This window comes from Myotis lucifugus, unplaced genomic scaffold (genome assembly GCF_000147115.1).
Source record: "Myotis lucifugus unplaced genomic scaffold, Myoluc2.0 scaffold_7, whole genome shotgun sequence".
In the NCBI taxonomy this organism is placed as follows: domain Eukaryota; kingdom Metazoa; phylum Chordata; class Mammalia; order Chiroptera; family Vespertilionidae; genus Myotis; species Myotis lucifugus.
The window spans coordinates 12547669-12553668 of record NW_005871055.1 but is presented as its reverse complement, the minus strand read 5'-3'; positions in this window follow the sequence as shown (position 1 = coordinate 12553668).

Genomic DNA, 6000 nt, shown 5'->3' with positions numbered 1-6000 from the left:
TCCCGGATGCGAGGAGCGAAATCTGCAGCCTGCTGGGTTGGGCTCTGTACTTGGTGCCTCTGCACATCCTACTCAGTCTCATTGCTCTTCTTTCTATGCGAGGAGTTGAAATCTGCAGTTTGTTGGGTTGGGCTCTGTACTTGGTGTCTCTGCACATCCTACTCAGTCTCAATGTTCTTTCTCTCCTTCCAGTTGTAGAGCTTCCACTGGGCCAACTTTCCCATGGTTCCGTATGATAGCTGTTTGTCCCACAGTTGGTAGCCTCGATGTTGTTGTGGGAGGCAGCACACACAGGTCTCTTCCTTACACCGCCATCTTGGTTCTCCTGGGTCTGCTTCTTGAGCACATCTCCCATGGGTGTGAGGAGTTGAAGTCTGCAATTTGTTGGGCTAGGCTGCAAAAGCACAGGTGGGTCTTTTTGTGCACCTGGCACAGCGTGGATGGGGATGTAAATTGATTAGGGCTGGGTCTCAGGGAGTCGCCAGAGCGGAGCAAATAGCAATGGCAGCATCTCCTTGGCTCCTTGCCTCTCCGGGACACCGGGGCTTCGCGTCCCCCAGTGCCGTCGAGCAGCCATGTGACAGAGCCTCCCTCACTTTCTGACCGCTGCAAGGCTGTGCCGCCTCTCCCCGTAGGGTCTGGTGCCTCATGATCCCGCCCGAACCAGCTCAGTGGATTCGAGAGTTTGTAAAAGCGCAGGCATTTCCTCTTGTTCCTCTGGCACATCCTGGATGGGGATGTAAATTGAGTAGGGCGGGGTCTCAGGAAGTCGCTAGGGTGGGACAAACAGCAATGGCGGCGTTTCTGCGACTCCTCGCCTCTCTGGGACACCGGAACTTCGCGTCCCCCAGTGCCGGCGAGCAGCTGCGCGCCAGAGCCTCCCCACTCTCCGACCACTGAAGGGCTGTGCCGCCTCTCCCCGTGGGGCCTGGGGCCTCAGGGACCCGCCCCAAGCAAGCCCAGAGGATTCGAGGGTTCGTAATCGCTTCCGAATGATAAAAAACTGCGCATCCAGTTGCAGCCCGCTTGGCGCGGGACTGTGTACCTCTGTTTTTGGTGCTTCTGTCTATTTTATTGATTTTTAACAGAGAGGAAGGGAGAGGGATAGAGAGAAACATCGATGAGTGAGAAACACCGACCAGCTGCCTCCTGCACACCTCCTACTGGGGATGTGCCCACAACTAAGGTACATGCCCTTAACCTATCCACCGAGCCAAACCGGTTTTGGCTGTGCTGCAGAGTTTTAGTAATTAGTGATGTGTACCACGGATTAAAGAGGTTGAAAATCACTGGTCTGGGCTGAAATGGCAGGTTCTTGTGAAGTCTTCCCGGATCACTCCCGCAGGCTGCCAGGACGGAAGGTACCCTACCTGCGCTGTGCATTATGGCAGCCACTGCCTACAGGTGTGGCTGGTGGTCACATGCTGAACGTGCAGCTCCTATGCCAGGACCCGGACTCACACCGCTACAGTCATGCATCCCCACACCATCCCTGTAGTCACTTCTTCCCTGTCTGCAGTGCGTTTTCCTATCACGGTCGCATCCTGGAGCGCAGGGCCTGGCCTCAGGACGGCTGGTGTGCCAGCAGGTGTGGAGCGTGCACGTGGCGCCCGGAAGAGAACTCGTGAACTTATCTTTTGAGGATCCCAAAGAACATGGCTCCAATGTGCCAGCTGTAGCGGGCAGAGGCAGGAAAGTGGCATCTTCGTCAGCTGGGGCTGTTATAACAAAATACCACAGACTGGGTGGCTTAAACAAGAGAAACTTAAACCTCACAATTCTGGAGGCTAGAAGCCCAAGATCAGAGTGCTGGTGGATTCGGCTCCTGGTGGAGAGAGAGAGGAAGTGAGCTCTCTGGTCTCTTCTTATAAGGACACTGATCCTATCACAGGGCCTCTACCTTCATGGCCTAATTATCCAAAACCCCAACCCCATAAGCCATCACACTGCGGATTAGGGTTTCAACATATGAACTTGAGAGAGACACAGACAAATATTGAATAGCAGGTAGGGTAGCACTGGAAGAGGCTCCGGTGATGGGTGGTGGTAGAGACTGCTGGGACCCTCAGAGCCACAGTGGAAACAGCTCAGCAGTGGGTACCACTGTAGATGGTTCTAACAGGAACTCTGGTGATGGAGGAAACACAACTGCTGTGAACCCCATGGAGGAACCAGCGGAATGTCCTGGTGATCCCCATTTATAATTAAAGAACAAGGGGGGGGTTACACAATCATGAGTGTTAACATAAACAAGCAAAATAAAGATTATTAACATAAACGTGACTCCTTTTAAAATATCTCACTGGTGTTGAAAAACACTGTTTACAACTATCAGAAAGAAATGTGGATGTAATTGATCTCCACCGCCATTTAAATGGGAGAGATAATTATTCCTGTTCCTATGAATCAGGGTTTGTGGTAGAAACGGTCCCAGTGATCCTCTGTGGGTTTGATCCCAAGCTGAGCATCTGCATTAGTGTTTGAGCCCCAATTCAGATGTGTAATATTTACCTTTATTGATGTGCCAGTGCCTTCGCACTAGCAAACACTAATCCTAGTCACCAAAACCATTATAATAGAGCAATTGCATAAATGCCGTCACATAGCTGTCTGCTTTCCATCACTCCCAGGTCCTCAGCAGGCAGCCTCACTCCACAATTGTCTGTTCCAGCCCCACCTCTCTGAGTCTTGTGAACCTCCATATGTTGTTGGCATCTCTCCCTTGGTCCCTTGTGCACCAAAGCCCTTTGCTCATATAAAGTTAATTGTGAACATGGCACTTTTTCAAAAGATTCTCAGATCAAGTTTTAGCTCAAGTCTCTCTCCTTGGGTCTTCAAATTGTCACAGTTTCAATCTGGCTATCCTGAGATTAGCAATGCTGGCTGTGGACTGCAGCATCCTGGGTGATTCCCTCCCTCCTCAGGGCCTCTGTTTTTGTTCACACTAACTTTTCCCCCAGACTCTGTTAATGACATAGTCCTACCTGGAAAAAGGTAAATTTACTTGTGTTTCCCCAAGAGACTGAAAAACACCCTGAGTGTTTTGGGGTTGAACTTCCTCTCCTACGGCACAAGGTAAGTGGGGCTCAAGCTGTAAATACACTCCATTCATTGCCAGAACACCTTTTAATTTTACTAAAAATATGCTTATCAGCAGACAAGTATTTAGTGCCTGGTATCATAATGGGGTAAAAGTATCAGACACGCTCCCCAAGGTCGAAGATTTGGCAATCTGGCCAAACCTGAGAGTAAATGAGAACTGACAATAAAGTGTTTCAAAAGCTGCCTCTTCTTTCTCTTTCCATCTCAGACTAACACCTTAAATATAGTTGTCTCTGCAAAATTTTCTCCTTTTTGTTCTTGTCTCCTGTCTCTTACCTCTCTAACCCTGTATTGTCACTACATAATCTAGGTAACTCTCATTTTGCCTCCAAACCTTTTCTCTGTATAACCTTCAACACGTTACTTAATCTTGTTGTGACCTTATTCTTTTATACAGTGCAGTAGTCCTCCTTTATCCACAGGTTCCCCCACCACGGTTTAGGTTACCTGAGATCAACTGTGATCTAAAAATATTAAATGAAAAATTCCAGGACTATATAAATCATAAGTTTAAATTTCTCACCAGTCTGAGCAGCATGATAAAATCTCTCATTGTCCCTCTCCATCCTGCCCAGCATGTGATTCATCGTTTTGTCCAGCTTACCCACAGTGTATATGCTTCCTGCCCATTAGTCATTTAATAGACAACTCTGTTATCAGATCGACTGTCATGGTATTGATATCGTTGTATTTAACCCAGTTATTAATAAACTGGAAAGGAACAAAGGGAAGGCCAAATAGTATAGGAATGCCCAGTGAGGTCTGGGTTACCTGTCAGTCACACCTGAGAGCAGGTCATTGGCCAGAATAGGCATAGCCACTGCAAGGGCACAAAATCTAAGATACAGAAGCTCCTGAACAAAGGAGTTTCCTCTCTGGCCTCTCTTGCTCTCTGGGCTCCTGGCTCTGTGTGGCAGGGAGCCCACTCTCTGCCTTTGCCCCCACGGCCCACAGTGATGTTTACCCCACACACAATGGACTGATGGACTGGAACTAGCCTGATATTCTGTCAGACACAACTCCACCATGGAACGAAACTCTGGCCACTGGCTTTGCTTCTAGCTCTACTGAAGCCCCAGCTGTACCTCTTTCAGGACTAGATTAAGGAAAACGGGACTTTTGAAACCCAGGCTGTAATTCCATGCAAATAAAACTCAACCACATCTTATTCTCCCATGAGGTCTACAAAAATTCTTATTCCAGAAGCAGCCCCAGAACCCTACTCCCAGTAGCAAAGGAGAAGGGCAATCCAGGCAATCTACAATAACAGTATCAGTACTTAGGTTTAAGGAACCCATATTTTACTTAATAATGGCCCTGATATTTTGCATAACGTTTATTACAGTATATTGTTATACTTGTTCTATTTTATTCTTGTTGTTTAGTCTCTTACTACATCTAATTTTTAAAAAAAATATATTTTATTGACCTTTTACAGAGAGGAAGGGAGAGGGATAGAGAGCCAGAAACATCAATGAGAGAGAAACATTGATCAGCTGCCTCCTGCACACCCCCCACTGGGGATGGGCCCGCAACCAAGGTACATGCCCTTGACGGGAATCGAACCCAGGACCCTTGAGTCCACAAGCCGACGCTCTATCCACTGAGCCAAACCGGTTCTGGCTACATCTAATTTTTAAATTAAGCTTTATCATAGGAAAGTATGCATAGGAACAAACAGTATATATATATATTCCTCTTATATCTATGATTTCAGGCATCCATTGCGGGTCTTGGAACATATCCCCCACAGATGGGGGGAGGGGGGGAAATGTATGTAATGCGAATAATAATTAAAACTTTCTTATAAATTTGATGTGAACATTAAATGAGAAAATCAATGCAAAGAAATTACCCTGGTTCCTGATACTTGTTAAACAACCAATACATATTAGCTATTGTTTTAAAATTAGAATTATCATTAATTACCATCATCACCACTTTATTTGGCCACAGAAGAGATAATGGCAATAGCTCTCTTTTCCATAGTTCACAGCGTGGTGCACCATACTTTCTTACCTAATAATAGACAAACATGTAAATTGACCATACCTTTGCTACGCTAACCAGCCAATCAGGAGAGTATGCAAATTAATCTAACAAAGATGGCAGTTAATTTGCATACGTGGCTCCAAGCAGTGGAGCAAAGCCTGAGCAGCGAAAGCCTCATAGCCTGGGGCCGGCAGAGCAACAAAGCTTCACGGCCCTGGGGCAGGTGGAGCAGCAAAGCCTCACGGCTCCGGGGCCGGATCCGGCCAGAGCCCAGCCAGAGCGAAGGCCTGGGTGCCGGGTGCCGGAGTAAAACCGGTGCCAGCAGCCAGGGGAAAGGAAGGCCTATTGCACAAATCTCTTCATGCAACAGGCCTCTAGTAAGTATATAAATTGGAACAGCTACTGACATGATGGAACTCATCTGTTTGGGTACCTTTTTAGCTTATGATTGATTGATTACAGTGATTCAGAATCACAAGGGAAGGGAGCAGAGAGGGATCAGTTCCTTGGCACAAATTCTTGTAGAAACCACAGTTTTATCGATGATACTAAGTGGCCATTCATCATCACAGGTATGCCTTTAAAAGTGAGGGTGTCGCCCTAACCGGTTTGGCTCAGTGGATAGAGCATCGGCCTGTGAACTGAAGGGTCCCAGGTTCGATTCTGGTCAAGGGCATGTACCTTGGTTGCGGGCACATCCCCAGTAGGGAGTGTGCAGGAGGCAGCTGATCGATATTTCTAACTCTCTATCCCTCCCCCTTCCTCTCTGTAAAAAATCAATAAACTATATATTTTTTTTAAAAAGTGAGGATGTCACTGCTAGAAGAATTTCCTTTTAGCACATTAATATTAAATTATCTGTGTGTTGCTTTTTGGCACTTCCACATATATTTAGTCATCCCATAT